This window comes from Mustela putorius, unplaced genomic scaffold (genome assembly GCF_011764305.1).
Source record: "Mustela putorius furo isolate JIRA1106 unplaced genomic scaffold, ASM1176430v1.1 tig00001059_pilon_pilon_pilon, whole genome shotgun sequence".
NCBI classification, from domain to species: Eukaryota; Metazoa; Chordata; class Mammalia; order Carnivora; family Mustelidae; genus Mustela; species Mustela putorius.
This window is the reverse complement of record NW_025421553.1, coordinates 1,030,582-1,051,833: the sequence shown is the minus strand read 5'-3', so window position 1 is coordinate 1,051,833 and position 21,252 is coordinate 1,030,582. Positions and strand designations below refer to the sequence as shown.

General features: G+C 42.4%; 1 pseudogene; it reads right to left on the bottom strand.

Moving 5' to 3' along the window:
* Window positions 1-1,355: 1,355 nt before the first annotated feature.
* LOC101693788 lies at window positions 1,356-2,637 on the bottom strand (annotated as a pseudogene).
* Between the last annotated feature and the right edge of the window lie 18,615 nt (window positions 2,638-21,252).

Below are 21,252 nucleotides of genomic sequence, written 5' to 3'. Positions count from 1 at the left end.
CCTTTCAACTATGTTTGTTTGGGCACTTGAAGGCTGGTCTACTTTTGAAATGGCTCCCTGAAAGACCAAATGGGGGAAGAGCCAAGAACTCTGGGCAATACTTCAAAAGTCAGCAGCTGCTCTGCGTTCCCAGTCAAGCCCAATTTGCCACTTGGCTGCTTACTGATGAGCGGCTTGCATGAGTATTTGATAGAACCAAAGCATATTCCCTGGTTCACCCATTGGCTTACCAAGCTTTGGGCAAATATCTGGTACCCCAGAAGCCTGGCCTCTCTGCTAAACAGCTTGTTATAAGGGAAAGAGAATTTGGTTAGAAGTCAAGAGTCCAGTAGCAGATTAGAACCATCCCTAATTACATACATGTCGTTGGGTGAGTAACTTAATGTATCTAGGCCGTAGGGGTTTGTTGCTGTTGATTTTGTTAACATTTTGTTATGGGAATTTCAAACCTATGCAAAAGCAGAGAATGATATAGTAAGTCCCATGTACCTATCATCTGCTTTCAGCAATTATGAACTTTGATTTATTAAATTCTGCCTCACCTACTGGGTTACTGTGAAACAAATCCCAGACTCATATCATTATATCCTTAAATATTTCACAGTGTATCTGATTAGATCTACTTTGTTTTTTAAAAGTCACAATAACAGGGGCACTTGGATGGCTCAGTTGGTTAAGCAGCTGCCTTCAGCTCAGGTCATGATCCTGGAGTCTCAGGATCCAGTCCTGCATCCGGCTCCCTGCTCAGCGAGAGTCTGCTTCTCCCTCTGACCCTCCCCTTCTTGTGCTCTCTCTCTCTCTCACTCTCAAATAAATAAAAATAAAATCTTGAAAAGTCACAATAACATTAGATACTAGAAGCAATAATAACTCGATAATATTTTTAAATATCTAGTGTTCAAATATTCTTGACTATAGCATTTTTTTTAAAGGTTTATTTATTTATTTGACAGAGAGAAATCACAAGTAGGCAGAAGTAGACAGAGAGGCAGGCAGATAGAGAGGGAGAAGCAGGCCCCCTGCCAGGCAGAGAGCCCAATGCAGGGCTCAATCCCAGGACCCTGGGATCATGACCTGAGCTGAAGGCAGAGGCTTAACCCACTGATCCACCCAGGCACCCCTTGACTATAGCATTTAAAAAAAAAAAATTTAGGGGCACCTGTCTGGCTCAGTTGGTAGAGCATGCAACTCTTGATCTTGGGGTCATGGGTCTGAGCCCTACATTGGGTATAGAAGTTACCTTAAAAAAATTTTTTTAAGTAAATTAGAAAGATTTTTTTTCAATATTCCGTTTCTTTCATGACCTCCATCTACCTGAAGGACAGGTAAAGGCAGCTGGTGGTGGCAAGAGCAGTTCACTTGAAGATCTTGCCCTGACTGAAGGTTTTGCCCACATGCTGCAAGGCCCCCTTCCAGGAAAAGTACTCCTAAACAGCGTCTGGGTCTCCTCACTGCTAGGATCCAGTTTCCGCCATGTATGTGACTGGACTTGGCGGAAACGCAAGCTCCTGGCTTTCTTTGGATGACCCCAACTCCAGAAAGGGAGCTGCTATTGTTAGTTCCAAAGAGGAGGACACTGGCAAAGGCATTCTTCCCCAGTGTGTCCAACCACTGGAACATTCTAGTGAAAAAGTTGCAACTAATAAAGGTCTGGGTGAGGTCTTCAGGGTAGCTGATCTCAGCATACCGCAGAGACCAGCCATCCTTATCAAAGTGCTCCCCAAAATAGGGCAGCACCACAGAGAGAGTGTCCTCATTGGAGTCCTTGTGCTTAAATTCTTAACACAAAGGTACTCTTGGGCAGGTGAGCAAAGGGGTCCTCAGTCTTTGGTTCAGCAGCCAGTGCCTGGTCACATCCATCCATCTTCTCAGGATCAGAGGCAGCAGCCTTTTTCTCTTCTTTCTGCTCAGCCTGGCTTCTCTTCTCTTCCTTTCTTTCTCCGGGATATGTCCTTTTCAGGCTGGCTCTCTGCAAACTTTTTAGCAACAGACTGGGCCATCTTTTCACAGAGTTTCACCTCCCCCAAGACAGCCCTGAACTGGGGTTGGTCAACGCAGGTGAGGAAGCAGCAGTTGGTATTGGGGAAGGCCTGGCAGAGAGAAGGCTCCAGGACCTGTTTCTAGAGCCACAGCAGGGTGCAGACAATCGTGATGTCAGCCAATGTCAACACAGGTGACCACCAGGAGAGTCCTTGTCTTCAAGGGAGCATCCAGTAACCCCAGAAGTTGCTTCGCTTCCTCCTTTGCATTCTCTGGGGCCTGCTTGTTGTGGTGCATGATGCCTGAGGTGGGGCCCACCCGGCTGCTGGTGGGCAGCACTATATCGCTATCAGCCAAGCTCACACACTGTACCTCCTGGGCTGTTGTCTCTGGAGAACTTCCCCACAGCTCCTCATTGCTCACATACTAAGCAATGGCATCACTGTCAAACACACAGAATCCATCATCGCCCTCAAATGCTGGAAGCTTGCCAGCAGGACATTTACAGAGAAATTCAGGGCTGCGTTTGGTTTGGCTAAAGTGGAAGTCGGGTAGTGTAGAGAGCACACAGACCTGAGCCCCTCTGGACTGAGCAGCAATGAGAGCCTTGACGGTCCTCCAGGTTTCAGGGTACATGAACACGGTGCCAGCTGCCATAGTGATTCTGCAGAGAAAGCTAAAAAAAATTTTTTTTAAAGCATCAAAATGAGGTCCCAAAATTTAATTGTTGAAATGTCTCTTTAGTGGATTTTAACCTAGAGATTTTCCCTCTGTCTTTTTCTGTCCTTCAACTTATTTGGGGTGGGGGGAGCGGTAGTGGGGAGTAGATCATTTGTCCTACAGAGATTCTCTGGACTTCGTTAATTGGATCCTTATAATGATACTTAGTGTATTTTTCTGTCCTCCATATTTCTTATAGTTAGATCTACAAGTTTGGTCATGTTAAGTACTAATTTTTGGTCAGAAGGATTCTTAGGTAGTATTGTGCACTTCCATTAGGAAGCATATTATGTCTGGTTGTTTGTCCTTTTGAGCTGTTAGCAGCCACTGATAATCATTTTCTAGATCCGTTATTTCAAAAGGGATTGCAAAATAGTGCTATGATATTTTTAATATAACTTCTTCTCTAGTACTTCTATAGTACTAGCTACAGTGCTTCTATAAATAATAACTGCTTGCAAACCATTTGGTTACCCTGCAGTATGGAGATACGGGAAAAGCAAGATAAATGCTTGAAACTTTCCATGTACTTATAAGTTTTAAAAAATAATGAATCATTTTTCTAGCATCTTCTCATGTAGAACAATGAGGGTTTTGTTGTTGTTGTTGTTGTTATTTAAGATCATTATGCACTTCTGGGTTTAAACATACTTGATGTGCTTTAACCCATTTTGGTTATTATCCTTTAAAAGCCCATATCAGCTAGTGGGAACCTCTTCAATTAATCAAATAAGGAGAGAACCCATAAAACTCTACGTTTGCAGAAGACAAGAGCTATGGGAAAATCCAAAATAATTGACAAAACATTCCTAGAACTAAAAAGTAATTACAGTAAGGTTGTAGGATACAAAGTCTAATATATAAAAGTCAATCACTTTCCTATGCACTGGTAATGAAAAAGCAGAATTCGAAATTAAAAACACATATCACTTACATTATCACCCCTGAAAATGAAATACTAGGTGAAATCTAACAAAATATGTGCAAGACCTAAATGGGAAAAACTTTAAAACTCTGATGAGCAAAATGAAAGAACTAAATAAATGGAGAGAAAGTCCATGTTCATGGATAGGAAGACTCAATATTGTCAAGATATCAGTACTTTCAACTTGATCTACAGATTCAGTGCAACCCTAATCAAAATCCCAGCCATTTATTTTATGGATATCAACAAACTGAGTCTAAAATTTTATGACTAGACAAAAGACCCAGAATGTTCAACACAATATTGAAGGAAAAGAACAAAGTTGGAGGAATGACACTATTGATGTCAAGATTTACTAGAATTACAAACTTCTGCTCTGCAAAAGATGTCAAGAAAATGACATGACAAGCCACAGATTGGAAAATATTTGCCAAAATTTGCAAAATTTTTGGAAAATATTTGCAAAATTTTTGGAAAATTTTGCAAAATTTTGGAAAATGACAATACATATCAGATAAAGGGCTGTTATCTGAAATATAAAGAACTCTTAAACCTCAACAATAAGAAAACAAATGTCTGTTTTAAAAAATGGGCCAAAGGAGGAGGAAGAAGAAAAAGGAGAAAGAGAAGAAGAAAAAAGAAGAAGGTATTATACCTGTCAAGAAAGTAAAGCAAAAACAGCACCTCTCTCTGTGCAGTGCTGGAAGTTGAATGGGGACCAAGAAACAAATCCATGAGATTTTCTTTAGTGCTCTTTTTAAAGTTTTGCAACTAAGAAAGCTAATAATACAAAAACTGTAAGTCATCAGGAGTGAAATTGTGGTGATGATCCTGTTTAAATCAAGCCTGAATGAATTAAAATAAGTGTATGTTTTATAATTTTGAGAGTACTCTTAAAAAAAAAAAAAGTACTCTTAAGGTGTGCAGGAAAATGCACTTACATGTAACATCTCCATTTTTAGTGATTGTGGTTAAATGATGCGCGACTGTAACTTCCTCCTTGGTTAAATTATAAGCTATTATATACCACGACATGCTTGAATATATGCCCTTTCACGCGAAACCCCAAATAAATGACCCATATTTCAAGTTAAGCTTTTTACGTGTTAAAAGAAGACCACCATCTTGGACCCTGAGTAAAACCCAATGCAGAAAGACTGATGTATCACATATTCTGAATATCATTGAGTCAAAGGTAATGAAATTTGTTCCATGCTATGATATCTGAGAACGTATGTGAGCTTTTTAAGTGTACTCCACGGCTCAGGACTGTTAAGTCCTGATCTTTCCAGTTGATGCATCGCGTCATCAACCTGCCAGGAAGCCTTTGGAGAGCCATTTGTCCCTGGATCCAAATCAAATATGTACCCTGACTGTTAAAAAATATTTTGTTAGACTCAACAACGGAGCTATCTTTGACAGGACTGCCAAATGAATCATGACAACAGTTGACCACTTTGGACCCTGGGGCAATATTACCCAAAAGAAAAAGAGAAAAATATGTTTTCTCTAGCTTCTGATCTTATGCAGAACAACTGCATCATTCTTTCTGTTGTGAATCTCAGTTGAAGTCCAAGGCTGCTGCGCTCTTCTTTATCTGAACTTAACAAGGTATAGATGTCATTTATCCTGTGTATTATTTGAAAGGGCATGCACTCAAAAGTTGGTAGGTCATGTTATTTCTGAATCAGCACACAGGGCTTAAGAGGGAATTGTTGGCTCCTGACTTGCCTGGGATCCCCTCTCAGCATTACCACTTAACAGGCTCCTCCTCTTTCAAAGTGGGATAATAATATCTATCTTTTGCAATGGCTGTCGAGGTCAATGATGAATGTTAAATTTGTTTTTGTTTTTGTTTTTAAAGATTTATTTCTTTATTTGCCAGAGATGGCAAGTAGGCAGAGAGAGAGGGCGGAAGCAGGCTCCCTGCTGAGCAGAGAGCCCAATGCGGGGCTTGATCCCAGGACCCTGAGATCATGACCCGAGCCAAAGGCAGAGGCTCAACCCACGGAGCCACCCAGGCGCCCCATGAATATTAAGTTTTTGACATGTTGTGGGCACTCATAAAAAAGACAGCTTTTATCATAATGGTCTAAAAACAGGCTTTTTCTAACATTGCTAACTGAAAGTCTTTTGAGGATCAGTGTATGAATATGGTTATATATATATATATAAGACAGTGGGGAACAGTCCCCCAGGAAATGCATAACCTGTCAAAGGCCTTCAAAAACAAAAAAGCCACAAACAAACAAAATGAGCAACACAATCACAAGTAAACAATACCAATAAGAAACCCACTGTGCCACCCATGCCAACTCCGTCTTCCCCTTGATCCCTGAATATTAAAAACTTAAATAATGTATTTAGCAAAGAGTCCTCAGAAATTATTTTGCCTTTCGGCAACCGTATACCTCAGATCTATGAAAGAGGCTTTTACTTTCTTTTTTTAATGAATAGTTTCTAAGTTCATCTGAGGCATCCCCTCACTCCTTTGACCAACACATTAATAATTCTACACATTCCTACTTTGCTTTCCTGCTCCCCAGCTGATTTAGAAAGCATGCTCACTTGGCTATTCAAGAAGGAGCAGTGTTCAGTTTCTCTGACTAACTGAATTCCCAGAGAGGCAAGAGAAAGAGAAGGGGAAGGAAGCACAGACTATGTTTCATTTCCATCAGGTTTCTGCAGCATCACTGTGATTTCTCTCCAGGTCCAGGCCCCAGGCCACTGCGTGAAAGGACTTCCCCAAGACAAAGCCTTCAGTTTGGGTTTTATTGCATTTCTTTGTATTTTATTATTCCCCTACATCCTGCTTCAGGAAAATTTTTGGAAAATACAAAGATCTTAACCCTGGGAGCCAAACGGCTTAAAACAATTACTTGGTTTTTAGTGGGATTTTTTTTTTTTTTTTTTTTTTTTTTTTTAAGATTTTCCTCTTGCAACTATTTGGGAGTTTACTTTCTTGCAAAAGATGGGCTTTCTGAAAAATTTCCATTGGCAGTCGTCCAAGGTCATAATGACTTTAAATTCAACCCTCAAGGGTTTCCCTTTTTCTTCTTGAGCCACAGACAATTCCCTCCTCTGAGTGTTAGACTGAGTTTAACTCAGCAAGTTTCCAGAAGCAGTACAGATGGACACAGAAGGCAGAAATTCAAACTTTCAGCTTTGAAGAGGCTGTTAGGACCTGGCGTTTTCAGCCCTCTCAGAGTCCGCGCTCTGCTTCTGAGTGTGAGTGCACACGGGAGACCAGACAGCCGCTGTTTGCCTAAGTTGTGCAAGGCTGGTGAGGGATTTCAAGCAGGCGCGTAAATTATCTTATCCAAAAATGCAGTTAAGGGCAAAACCTTGATCAAATATTCCTAAGAAATGACCCAAGACTACCGTGCGGTCTCACTAAGTTGAAAACACTGACACTTTCGCAGAATTTCTTTCACCTTACAAAGATATTGGTGACAATACAATTTTATGTTTACAAGTCTACGAACCAGAATTACTTTAATTTTACTTAGATTTTTTTCAAGTGACGTCCCTCCAAAGCATGAAGATTCTTAGAGGTAATCTCACAAAAGGAACCTGAGTGATGCCAGGGAAGCAGAAAGCAGCTCAGCACTTTCCCTCCTTGCTTCCCCTCCCCCCACTGCGTCCCCCCAACACACCCCCCCCAATTCAAACAGGTTCTAATTAAGGCAAAAACATTACTCTCTGAAGAACAAGCTTGAGTTTCACCCACGTACTAAGGCTCCTGAGGCAGGGATATTTAAAACGCAGAACATTTGTAGGCAGCACCAATGAAAAGCCGAGCTTGGTCTTTGGAACGGCTTGGCTGAAACCGCTTTCTCTTGTCTGGAAGAGCAGAGATCAGATTGTGACTCAGACTTGCTTTCAAGCACTTGGTTTAGGAGTCTCTCAGCTCTTGACGGTGTGGATTCCCTTAGATTTTGTCTTTCTTCTGAGTTTTGCAGCTCGCTCGCCTTTTGGTTGAGATGGGCTGCTGATAATTTGAAGATGTCTCTGGCCCCCTGTGATTGGGCTATTAAGAAGATTTACAGGTGGGTCTCTTTAGTCATGCCCTGAAAAGGTGATAAAATTTTAAGAATCTCTTTGGAGGCCACACAATTTAACATAATTCCACTTCCATGTTTCCTCACCTTATACATATAACCCATTAAGCTGTTTTATAGAGGCTAAATATTAAAGGACAGGGGTGCTACAGTATTTCTTCACCTGTTATGAAGAGCACAATATTTTAACAGGAATGAAGACCCAAATGCAAATTTCCATTCTCTTTGTGTAACATTTACGCAATAAAGAATGAATTGAGTACATGATTTTTCATTTCTGAAGTACCAGGGCTGGTAATGCATGGAGCTACAAGAAGAAAGCATTAATCCAGCCAGCTGCTAAGAAATGAAATGTCACTTGGAGGAACTTGTTCTCGCTGGCACATGCTTTCATGGAATTCTCCATCAAAAAGCAGGGGCAAAAGTAATTCTTCTTCCAGCCGCATTCTGTCCTAACACATCTACTCTTTTCCATGTGTTCAGACTTCGTTCCTGCATAAGGAATATATAAGAACTTCTGTTTTTCTTTTTTTTTTATGATTTTATGTATTTATTTTGAGAGAGAGAGAGAGCACGAGATGGCAGGAGAGGCAGAAGAAGAGGGAGAAGCAGCGCCACTGTCCCCTACCACAACCCCCGTCATCCGAACAGAGAGCCCCCTGTGGGTTTTGATCCCAGGACCCTGGGATCACAACCCCAGCCGAAGGCAGACGCTCAACCAACAGAGCATCCCCCTCCCCCTGTTTTTCAAGAGTGTTTTTATTTTTATTTTTTTTAAGATTTTATTTATTATTTATTTGACAGAGATCACAAGTAGGCAGAAAGGCAGGAAGGGAAACAGGCTCCCTGCTGAGTAGAGAGCCCGATATGGGGCTCCATCCCAGGACCCTGGAATCATGACATGAGCTAAAAGCAGGGGTTTTAACCCACTGAGCCACCCAGGTGCCCTCAAGAGTGTTTTTAAATATTTTTAAAATATATCATTGCCACAAACTCCTGAGTATACCTGTTTATCTGCAGGTCAGTCTTGCGAGTCAGGTGACGCTTATTAACTTATTTAGCATGAGGATTGATCAGGATGCACAGGTGTCTCCTGTAGGAGGGGCTGGTGAGGGGGCGCTCTGAGCTTCCGTTCAGTCTCTCCCTGTTACGTTCTGGGGCCATTAGAACTTGCAGCTAACACCCCACCCTGCTCCCGGTACCTCCCAGCCCCCTTGGGTGTTGTCCTACGGTAAGGCCTGGGGAGCATAGGGAGCGAGGATATTAGAATTCCGGTTGCCACTTGACCAAAGACCCAGGATTTGCCTGTGAGTAAACAGCTTAAATGGTCTAGAGGAGGTTATTGTGGTATTAACAAGTCCTATGCTAATTGTGAGCCTTCCTGCCTGCTTCTTGAGTTCCAGGAAACTGAGATAGCTAGATAAGCAACCTTTCTATGAAAAATACCTTATGGGGTGCCTGGGTTTCTGAGGCAGTAGAGCAGGCCACCCTCCATCTAGGAGTGGTGAGTTCGAGCCCTGAGTTGAAACAAATAAGTAAATAAATACACCTTATTGTACCTTTGGTTGAACATTGCATCAGGATGGAGAGCAAGAAATGAATCAGGCCCTTCTAAATAATACAAAGTGAGTGGTGTTATACTTTAAAGAACTGGGTTTGGGGTGCCTGGATGGCTCAGTTGGTTTGGCATCTGACGCTTTGGGCTCAGGTCATGATCCTGGGGTCATAAGATCCGGCCGGGAGATGACCCCATGTTCAGTGCAGAGTCTTGCTCTCTCTTGCTCTCTCATAGATAGATAGATAGATAGATAGATAGATGGATAGAAGTGGGTTTGCTTTTTTTTTTTAAAGCAGACTTTTTTTTTTTAAAAGATTTTATTTATTTGGCACAGAAAGAGCACAAGCAGGGGGAACAGCAGGCAGAGCAAGAGGGAGAAGCAGACTCCCCACTGAGTAAGGAGCCAGATGTGGGGCTCCATCCCAGGACCCTGGGATCATGACCTGAGCCGAAGGCAGATGCTTAACCGACTGAGCCACCCAGGTGCCCCATTAGAAGTGGGTTTTTAAACTTGTGACCACAGAATCCTTTACCCGATTTCTCTGTTAAAGAAAGTGAAGCAGAACTCCATCTCACTTAGCATCTCCTCTCACAAACATAAGACCCCTTGAGGGGTGACTCGAGCCCAGGGTCTTGTTATGTTTCTGTCTCAAAACAACATCCTTGCTAATTTTTAAAATTGATTAATTACTTTATGATTCCCCGTAATAAATGTAAAAGCCAGGATAATATTAAAATCCCATATAAATGTAAAAGCCAGGATAACATTTTATAGCTCTAACAGATGAGTTTGAACCCTGCCTTGCCTTATGAAGGGAAGTCAATTTTCCCCACATTTCAGAATTTGTAGGCAGTGATTTCTTTATTTTTAATCTTGATAGATGTGTGTATTCCTCAAAGACGAATTTCCCTGCATAACCTTCAACACCTTCCATCAGCAGAGAAGCCAACCTCTTCACATGAATACATGTCATCTTTAAGGTAAGATCAGCTGCATTCCTAGCTTGGGACTGGTCTTCATGAACTAATATATCCTATTTTTAATCTCTCAGCATTGACTTTTTAAAGTAGTCTTTTAACTTTTATTTTTATGCAGTGGGGAGTAATAAAAGGAATATTGGAGCCAGAGTCAGAAAACTTGGAGATTGCTATCACGACCAAAGAAATAACATTTGTGAGGTGTCTTTGAAAATATGGCGTATTGTTCTTTGATTTGTCAAGTTCTATTTGTGCGTGTTGGATGTAAATGATGAATCACTAAATTCTACCAAAACCAATATTACACTGTATGTTAACTAACAAGAATTTAAGTAAAAATTTGAAACAACAAAACCAATCAAACAAAAAAGGGAAATTCGTCTTTGAGGAATACACACATCTATCAAGATTAAAAATATTTGAGGGCCCATTAAGGGACAGACACTCTTCTAGGCTCTAGAAATACACAGAGCTTACATTCCAATAGAGATGCGTCCATAGACTGGCTGTTGTCACTATCTAAATTACATTAGCACTATCATTATTTTTTTAAAGATTTTATTTATTTATTTGACAGAGATCACAAGTAGGCAGAGAGGAAGGCAGAGAGTGAGGGGGAAGCAGGCTCCTGCTGAGCAGAGAGCCCGACGAGGGGCTTGATCCCAGGACCCTGGGATCATGACCTGAGCTGAAGGCAGAGGCTTAACCCACTGAGCCACCCAGGCGCCCCAGCACCATCATTATTAAATAGAGAAACTTCATTTATTTGTGCTGTGCTTAAGGTTTGAAATGTGAACATAGGGAGTTTGAAGTTGAAACAGGTGAAGACTTGAGCGTACATCCTGGCTCCCTATTCTATATTAGCTGAATATATTGGAGCACATCATTTCATCTTACCGAGGACATTTTCTCATTCGTAAATGTGGGGCAGCGCTAATACCTAACTCCCAAGAGTGTTGTAAATATTTTGAAATGATGGAGAATGAGTTCCGTGCATTGTACAGTACTAGGGAATACTATACATACTTAGTCCTACCACTGTGAATACAATCTTTCTACAGAGAAGCACAATGCACCATCCTAGTTTTGTCCAATTTAGGAGTTCTCTTTTTCCTAAACATGGTAAAAAATAATAAGTAAACTGTCAACAGTAGTGTCCACTGTTCCAGATAACACCAGTCGTGTTCGTGTGACAATATTTAGGCTACATGAATTGCCCAGTGTTTTGCCAACAACAGCATAAATGACAACTATTCACATATCAGTTCTCTATTGTACTGATTACAAGCTTGTGTGTGAGGATGATTCATGGTTTACTTGCTTTTCAAGTCACAATTTCAAGTAGCGTCATTTGTCTTCTATCAGCAATTCATACTTGGACTAAGAACCCACGTGCTGATCTCTGGTATTCACATCATTTCTCGTCTTGAACAGCCTCTTTCAGACTGAAACATCTTTAAAGTAAATAGTGCAGATGGCCTTTAAAAACAACAACAACAAGAAAACATTTCACTGGTGTCTCTTTCATCTTCATGATAATTTTGTCCAGTAGAGCGTCTTGCTCAATGCTAAGTGCAAAAGAGTGTCTTCAATAAATTTTGTCAACTGAATACTGTAACCCATATTACTGGTTTATATTTTACACATCAAAGGCCAATCCAATTCCAGGAGATCCACATGAGTTAGAAATGGAGATTTGAACCACTTGAGAGAAGATGATAGAAAGAGGACAGCCTTTAAGATGGGCATTCACTGATGAATGATTTCCATCAGGAAGCATGTTAGGAAAATTTACTGTGTACCAGGTCCTGTGCTAGGAACAGCAATGCCCCAAAGGCACATTCTCTGTCCTCAGGTAGAATCAATTTCGTGAGAGAATGAAAGACATAAATAATTAGGAAACAGACACAGAGGGCTGGGGTAGGGGAAGGGCATGAGGAAAAGGCATGGAAAGGAAGGAGAATAGTGCAACCCAGAGTAAGCAAATCCATAGAAAAAGATCTGTGGTTGTCTGCTTGTTGGTTTGCGTAAATAACTAACTTATTCATTGAAATGAGGGATGCTGGAGGGATGTTGGAAGAGGAGTAGACTTGGAGAGAGAGTAGAGGGAAAGATGATGAATTAAGTGTTGTACAGGTTGTATTTGAGAAGCCTTTTTTTTTTTAAGATTTTATTTGTTTATTTGTGATAGAGAAAGAGAGCACAAGCTGGGGAAGGAGCAGAGGGAGAGCGAGAAGCAGAGTCCCCACTGAGTGAGGACCCCAATGTGGGGCTCAATCCCAGAATGTGGGATCATGATCTGAACCCAAGGGAGATGCTTAACCAACTGAGCCACCCAGGCACCCCAGATCTGAGATGCTTTTGGTGTATATTCAGTATATCCAGTCGTTACGTATATTCAGTATATCCAGTCGTTACGTATATTCAGTATATCCAGTCGTTATGTAAAATGAAGCTCACTTGTGAGCCTGTGTGTAAGAGAGGATTGAACATACAGGTGTGGTAAGATCTCTTAGAGAGGATATGGCAAGATGAGGGCAAAGATACAGAAACAAACCTTGAAGAACTCTCAGCTAAAGACTAGGTACAAGAAGAAAGCCTGAAGATAACACAATCTGGGAAAGACCAGAAAGGAAGGAGGAAAACAGCAACATTTCTCTACTGACAGTAAGAGAAGGGATGAAGACAGTAATCTCTAGTGTCAAGATTTGGCTTCCTGGAGGTCTTTGGTAACTCTAACCAGTTAAATACCATCCATATGCTGATGACTCCCAAGTGTAAAACTCTAGTCCAGCTCTAGACTGTACCCGGAGTCATGCCCCAGTTGCATATGGAACGTCTACAGGGGACATTGGGATATATCAGTACTTTATTCCTTTTTATGGCTGAATAATATTATTGTATTGTGCGGACATATCACAGTTCATCCATTCATCAGTTGGTAGACACCTGGATTGTTTCCACCTTTTGGCTCTTCCAAAAAATGATGCTATGACTATCTATGTTTCTCTTGCTGGGCCGTATGGTAATTCTGTGTTTAACTTTTGAAGAAGTGCCAGGTTGCTTTCCAAAGTGCTGTCCATCATCCCTTGGCAGGAATAGCGCATCAGTGTTATTTCTCTCCTTCTTATTTCCATCCTTGCTCCGCGACTGTCCATTTTCAAACATCATTTGCCTACTCGGATCTCTCCACTGAGTCACTCAGAAGAAAGCAGAGTACTTGCAGTGATCCCAAGCCCCCATGCAACCCAGACCCATATGACCTCATTGGTGTTATCTTCCCTGTGTCCTCGTCTCGCTCATTCCTTACTCATCCCTTCACTGTTCTTGAAGACACCAGGCACACTCCCTCTGCTTATTCTTCCTCCTTTCTGGAATACACTTCCCACTATACGCATGGAGTTCGGTCCTTACCTCCTCAAATCTTTAGTCAAATGTCTTCTTCTCAGTGAGGCAGTCACCACTCCCTCACTCCCTTTTTCTAGCTTTCTGTCTATGGGTTTGCTCTTTTCCCATCACACTTACTGCCTTTAAACGTACTTGGTAGTTTTTAAATGTGTTTTATATCCGTTTTCTTCTACCCCGACGTTAGCTCTGTGGAGTCAGGAATTTTGGAATTTTGTTCCATGCTGTACCTCCAGGGCATGGACTATCTAGTAGGATTCAAGAAACCTTGGCTGAATGAATGACAGAATGCGTGTGTTGAGCCTGGCCGTCCTGCCGGTGTAAACAGAGTACTGAGGATGTGAGTTATTGAGAGTAGATGACACATCCAGTGAGCAGGGGCTGAGTGAATATACACCAACCCATCTGTTTTCTTACTGTGCAGGAAAGCTCCATGCTTCTAAGTAAGGCCAGCTTTCCGCATGTTCCCAGGATCCTCTGCAGAAGAAAAAGTGTTGGTCTACGAAATGAGGTACAAATAGGGGCCTGGAAATTGACTGGTAATAGATTAACAGGATTAAAGACTTGGCTTAGTTTACAAGTGTGGTGGGGAATTGCTCAGTGTTGGGAAGCCTGGTGAGAAGATGGAGGTGAAGGTTTATATACCAACTTAACAAAGAGGTTCAAGGTTAGGGTTTCCTTGGAAAAGTATGGAGGATTCTGTTGATGCAATGGAAATGGACAGCCTACCTCCTTCCCGGTCTGAAATTTCCTCATAGGGTTGGCGGGGGGGGGGGGGGGGGGGGGGGGGGGGGTAGCAACTGACTTCACACTTCCTAGTGTTAAAGGTCAGTCTTCAAACAGGAAACTCCCTGAGGGTTGGGAGGAGACAGCGATGGCAGCTGTATTTTCAGGAGCTTCTGCTGGTTAGATAGTGTTCTTTCTGTGGTTGCTGCCTTTCAGATGTTTTCCATTTAAGATAGTCTTCAGACCACTTTGGTGGGCTGCTAATTCCTTCAGTACCATCCCTTTTAGTGTGTGCAGACAGGCCCCCGGGATGCACACCCAGGGGGCACCCCTCGGAAGGCACGCCACGGTCTCCCCTGGAGCTGAGCAGCACAGGGCACCGCTCAAGGACACCACTCCTTGAGCACGTGTCCCCACATAATCCTGCATCATCAGTTTTTCCTTCTCAACTGCACTGTCTCATTGCACACAAACATGCTGTTCCTCTCCCCAGCTTAAAATAGAAGAAAATAAACCCTTGGCTTTAATGGGAAAATGTAAATATGTGCTGGGTATTTGCTGATACTTAGGAATTCCTATGACTATAGTCACGGGAGACCCTTGCCCTTGGGCAAGAACAGGAGACCACACAGATGCAATAAATACAGAAGGATCTGTGTTCATCCTAATTATAAAAAGTTCTGGCTTCTTTTGCACGCCCCAGATCAAGTGTGCTCAGAGAAGAAGAAGATAAAAAACAAAGGTTCAGATCAGACACGGACCCAGAGAGAGAGTGGGGTAACAGCCCAAGGAAAGGGTCTTAGGACTGCTAAGAATGAGTTTCCTTGTGTGTGGAAGTAACACCAGGAATTGTGATGGCCTTGAACTTTTGTTTTTGTCTTTGTCTTCGAATAAAACATTTAAAATGGGGGGTGGGGGTGTATTCATACAATAGTTATTTACAATACAAAATATAAAGTATTTTGTTTCAAAAAAGGTTGACTTGATTTTGGAAACATAGTCATATGAAGATGGTGGTAGTCCTAGATTTAATCTAGTAAATCATAAAATAGAAGTTACCAAGGACTTGAAAAACTGGTTTCAATAATCAGTCTTCAGCATTGACTGTGTCACCTACCAGAAGCAAATAACTTTTGAGAAAAAAGAGTAAGCATAAGTACAATCAACTAACTTGTCTGATTAACCAGATACCCTATCAATGCCTTAAACAACCAATCCTCAAACCCTCTTCAGATTGAAATCAAGACAATGGAAATTCTAGCACTTATTTCTATAACTTACTTGATCTTAAGAATCTTAGACACTCAACAACAGTCATGAATTTAATAGTCCTCTACTTCTCTCCTATTTTCTTACACAAAGCTAATATATTTTCTACTTTCCTCATTAATTCAAGGGTAAGTGGTGTGTTTCTATAGATAGAGATTACCAAGGTTAAAAACATGATAAAAAATGTGTTTTTGGTTGTTGATGTGGTGCTACTGTATTTCTCAGTAAGGGATTGATTTTTGGAAGGACCAAAATGTGGGCGTGTTATGCATTCCTGCAACAGTTACCTTCTGAGGGTAGTGTGGTAGAAAGACAAAGTAACAAAGAAAGTTTCAAGTTGGAACTCACCCACAGTGAGGAGCGGCTCTGACTCATTAATGTGCTCAGGCCAAGCTTCCTAAACTGCCAGATTTACTGAAAGAAAAATATCTGCTGGGGGCCAGTCCTAGGCATAGGCATGCCTGGCACAGACTCTCCTCAGTGGAGGCTTGAGACAGATAACTGTTGTAGAAGAAAGAACTTGGCTCGCCATTGTCCCTGGTTCCTGGGAGGGAGCTTTTAAAGCCTTGGAATTTCCAGAGTGAAAGGTATGTCTTTGTGATTCATGGTGGTGCCTTGGACCACACTTGAATCTGCCCATGAGGTGATTCCTAATGAGCCCCTATGTGTCCAAATGGGGCTGCCATGCTGGAGAGAACAACCCTGTGATGAGAGAGTTGAGGCTTTGAGCCAAGCCTTACAGGTCCAGCTTCCCAACTTCTGAGAAGGGGAAGGGACCTTCAAGATTGAGTTTAATCACAAGACCTATGATTTATTCAGTCAAGCCCATGTGATGAGACTTCAGTGAAAATGCTGTACGTCGGAAGTTCAGGTAAGCTCCCCAGTTAGCAGCATGTATCATTGTGCTTGGAGGGAAAAGCGTTTTGAGGACAGAGGACATTTTAGTTTGGGACCCTCTCAGCCTTCATCCTATGCATTTCTTCCCTCAGCTGGTCCCAATTTGTATCCTTTATACTAAAATTATAATCCCGAGTATAAATGCTTTCCCTAATTCTGTGCATCTCTCTAGTAAGTTCTAAAACCTGCAGAGGTCTTGAGAGCCCCCAGATTTGTAGCCAGTTGGCCAGAAGGGCAGGGGGATTGCAAATCCTGGCACCCACAGCTGGTATCCCAGTGACGGGAGCCTGGGAGAGCACGATGCCGTCCCCCCTGTGAAATCTGACCTAATTCTGGATAGTTCCTCTCAGCGTTGCGTGGCACATACACACACAGAAAAACTTGAGCACCAGTGCAGGACATGCTGAGAGAGGGACACGGCCCAAGACAGTAGCCCAGCCCCTTCTCCAAGGACAGGGAGAGCTTTTTTGGCACTCATCACTTGCAATCACTCTCTGAATGTTTATTTTGTAAAATTTGAAACTAAAAATAAGAGAATAAAGCCAGCCAACCAAAGATAACCCAATCAATGTTTATACTTTTGGCATCTTTTCTGCTCTCCATCTTCATATGGATTTTTATGTGTCAAGGTAATACAACATAGGCAATTGCTTTTATTTTCACTGAACATGTCCTAAGCATCGTCTCTTGCCATTAAAGTCTCGTCACACATTGTCATTTCACTGGCTGCACAGAATGCGATCTTACAAATGCAGTATGGTTTCTATAACCCTTTCCCCACTTTAGGCACTTTGGTTGTTTCTGGCCTTTCGTAAAACAAACAATGCTAAGATGATTATCTTTATATATAAATCTTTCTTTGCATTTCTGATTATTTACTTAGGATATACTTTTTTTTTTTGGATGTCTGTTCTTATTTATTTGTTATTCCTTGAAACTCTTTTTTCCACTGGACTCAGAGGTAGAAGCCCTAGAAAGGACAGCCTCCATCTCTCAGCATTCTGTTCCTGATGTTCTCTTTAGCTGATTTCATTCTCTTGGCCCAAAGTGGAGCATATTCTGTGGCTTTTTTTTTCTTATTTTCCTGAGTACACCATTCCTTCCAAGCCGTATGGCAGTGTTGTTGCGAGACACACAAAGTAACAAGACACTGAATCTTGAGTAACTGAGATTCCTGACCTTTTTTCGTTCAGGAACTTCTTCCCAATGCCCTGGTGGACGCCATCTTTCTTGACTGAAAATTCACAATACCACTAGCTCTTTGGGGCCCAGGTGATGAAGCATCATAGGATCAGTGAGTTGAGGAATACCCTTGTTTCTTTTATTTTTGTACTATAACCAACTTGAGAACACTGAGACTGACTTCCACAGCCCATCCCCAAACAGATTTAAGCTTCCTTTCCCCAATCCTCCTTGGTCTCTGACAGGAACCCCCTTATTCTGTAACAGGAGGATGTGTCCGTGGGTCAAAATACCCTGCTTCCTGTGATCTTGTTTGTCATTCCTCTCAACAATTCAGACCACTGAGTCCTTCCATTTTTCACCCAGGATGGCGGCAACGGATTCTCTGGTCACATACGTCTCGTAAAATACGCCAAGTTTGCGTTCACTGTTCACTTCAGGGAGTTTTGGGCAGCCAGTGGTTGGGAGAGAGATGTTCAGCTTCATGTTGAAGGAGCTGATCACCTCTGAGGCTCCCCCAAAGAAAGCAATAAACTCTTGAAATAGAATTACTGAGTAGAAAGGATTTGTTTTTACAACTCCTGAAACCTGATGCCAAACTGATTTACAGAAATATGAATTTATGCCCCTGTCAGGTGTGTGGGAGTGTCTGACTTAAAGCTCACTTGTCAAAACTAAATCATTAACTTTTTTTTTTAATGGAAATTTGATAGGCCCCCATAGGTATTTTATTGCTGTGATATGCATTTATTTGACTACTTTTGGGGCCAGCTGCAGACGTTTTCATATCTATTTTTGCATTTGAGAACTTTGTTCTAAGCATTCCCTGCGATATTAAGTGTGTAACTGTTTGTTAAGTATATCCTATGTAGTACATAACACTACCAATTTTTACTTAAGACTGATGCTATGATAGGGTGTTAACATTTTATGAAGTTATGTCGTTAGCATTTTATGGGTGTTTTTCTAACTTTCATGTTTTATGTGTTTGAGCATTGAGGATTAGGGTTGTATGGAAAAAGGTTGTTTGGTTTTTTTTAAATTTTCATTTGCGATTGTGATTCCCAGTGACTAGGAGGAGTATGCTTAGCCGACAGGCTTCAGCTGTTAGTTCTTTCAGATTTTACCTCAGCTTTTGAGGGGAGGACACACCATCTTCAGGATAGTCCTCAGCCACTGCGGGAGCAAGGGACCTAGCCATTTCTGCTCAATGCAAGACCCCTCTAGTGGGTATTACTTGCTTAGTGCAGGAGCCTGAGGGCAGTTTCTCTTCAGGAAAAGAGCCTGTTAGAGTCCTAAGGAGCTGCTCCGTAGAAGTTCTCTGAAGCCCTGATGTACAGAACAGAGGGGTGCACTGTGGCAGACAGAGGTGGAGATGGTCTCCTCACATTTGTCTTCAAGTTTGGTTGTGCTGCCCAGTTAAGTGCTGTCATTAGCAGACAGCCACTGGCTTCTAGTTCCTTCAGAGCCCTCCTTGGCTTTCAAACTGAAGTACTCTCACGCTTGGGGCAGTCCCTATCCGCATACTGAGTAAGAGTGGTTCCAGGGCCTGGTAGGCCACACCACCTGGGACTGCACTGAGGGGAAATGTTCACTCCAGAGCTCCCCTGGCACCTACTAACTTTCTTTTCACATCTGCATTCCCTCCCCAATCCCACTTCCTCCCCTTTTCCTATCACGGTAATGCATATAAATAGGCCTTTTACACTCTAACACTGTTTCAGTGTCTGCTTCCTGGGTAGCCCAGCCTGTGACAGAGAGCTTCCGTTGTTTCAAGTGTGCGATATGCTTCCTATTCTGATCCTGAAGAGACAGTCACATACTTTTTTTTTTTTTTTTTTTTTTTTTTTTTAGATTTAGTTATTTATTTGAGAAAGAGAGAGTGTGCGGAAGCAGGGGGGACAGGTAGAGGGAGAGGCAGGCTCCCTGCTGGGCGGGGAGCCCAATGCGGGCTCAAGGCTCCATCCCAGGACCTGAGCGGAAGGCAGACACTTAACCAACTGAGCCCCACCCCAGGTGCCCCTATACTTCTATTTTTAGCAGTGACTTAACTTCTATAGTTCAATTTTTTAGTCATCCACAGATTTTTTTGGTGTGCTATGTGGAATCCAACCTGACTTCTTTTCCTAATGTAGGTGGTGTTGAGTATCTCTACCTCCTGGCCTCCAGGTCCGTGGGTGATCCCCGTCCCTGGAGCGTGGGCTGGACTTAGTCACTCAGTACTAGGTTATAAAGTGACTGTATCTCGCATCCTCTGGCTCCTGCTTGTTTCTCTTGGATCACTAGCAGTGGAGGAAGGAAGCAACCTTATCATGGGCAGCCCTACGGATAGAACCATGTGGTGTGGGGAGGAGCTGGGTCAGTAGCAAGAGAGGAACTGAGACTCACTAGCCGACAGCTTGCAAAGAGCTGAAGCCTGACCAACCATCAAGTCCCTGAGCTTGGAAGCAGGTCCTTCAGCCCCAGCTGAGTCTTGAGGATAACTGCAGTCCCAAAGGACACCTTGACTGCCACCAGATATTAGCAAAAAGTTAAGCTTTTCCCCCTGATTCAAAGAAATGATGAGATAATACACTTGTGTTGATTTCAGCTCCTACATAGTCAGGGTCTGGGAAGGTGATTCTGCCATCCTCGACAAGTGACTCCCATTTGGGCATCTCAGATAATTGTCTAATTTAAAAAAAAAAAATTTATTTATTTTTAGAGAGAAAGGGTGAAAGAGAGTGCATGAGTAGGGGGAGGGGCTGAGGGAGAGGCAGACTCCCTGCTAAGTGGGGAGCCCAGTGTAGGACTAGATCCCAGGACTCTGGGATCATGACCTGAGCCAAAGGCAGACATCTAACCAACTGAGCCACCCAGGCGCCCCCTCAGATTATTGGAAGGGTAGGGGAGAAGGACCTGAAGGAATACAAGCCAGTTTTTTAAGGAGTAACACTTAGGAGTGGCATATACCGATTCCCCTTACATCTCCTTAGGCAGCCTGGCATGTTCCCACCTCAGGGCCTTTGCACTGGCTCTTCCTTCTGCCTGACTCATGGTTTACTATATCACCTCCTTCAAGTCTTCACTCACATATCACCTTCTTAGTTAGGTTATGCATCAACACCTTGTTTTAAACTGCAGACCACCTCCCTTAGTCCACCTTTCCCATTTCATTCATTCGATGGCCATTTTTACTTTTTAATACACTGCAGAAATTCTTCATTGATATTATTTACTACTTGCCTCTTCTCCCCATGGCCTGCCCCACCCCAGTAGAACGTAAGGCCCATGATGGCATTTGGTCCCTTTCTTTGGCTATTGTACCACAGTCTTAGAACAGAGTCTGGCAAGTAGTAGGCACACAACAAATATTTGTTGGACCATTTGTTGAGTGAATCAAGAGAAAACATGATAAACCTATTATTTATTTAGAGTTTAGAAGGTGATTCCCCAAAGAGCTAAAAAAAAAAACCAGAAAGGTTAGAAGTTGCTGTGGGAAATGGGTCTGGGCGTGAAGGGAGGTAGAGGGGATGCTTTCCTTCATAAACGGTCTTATACGATTTGATTGT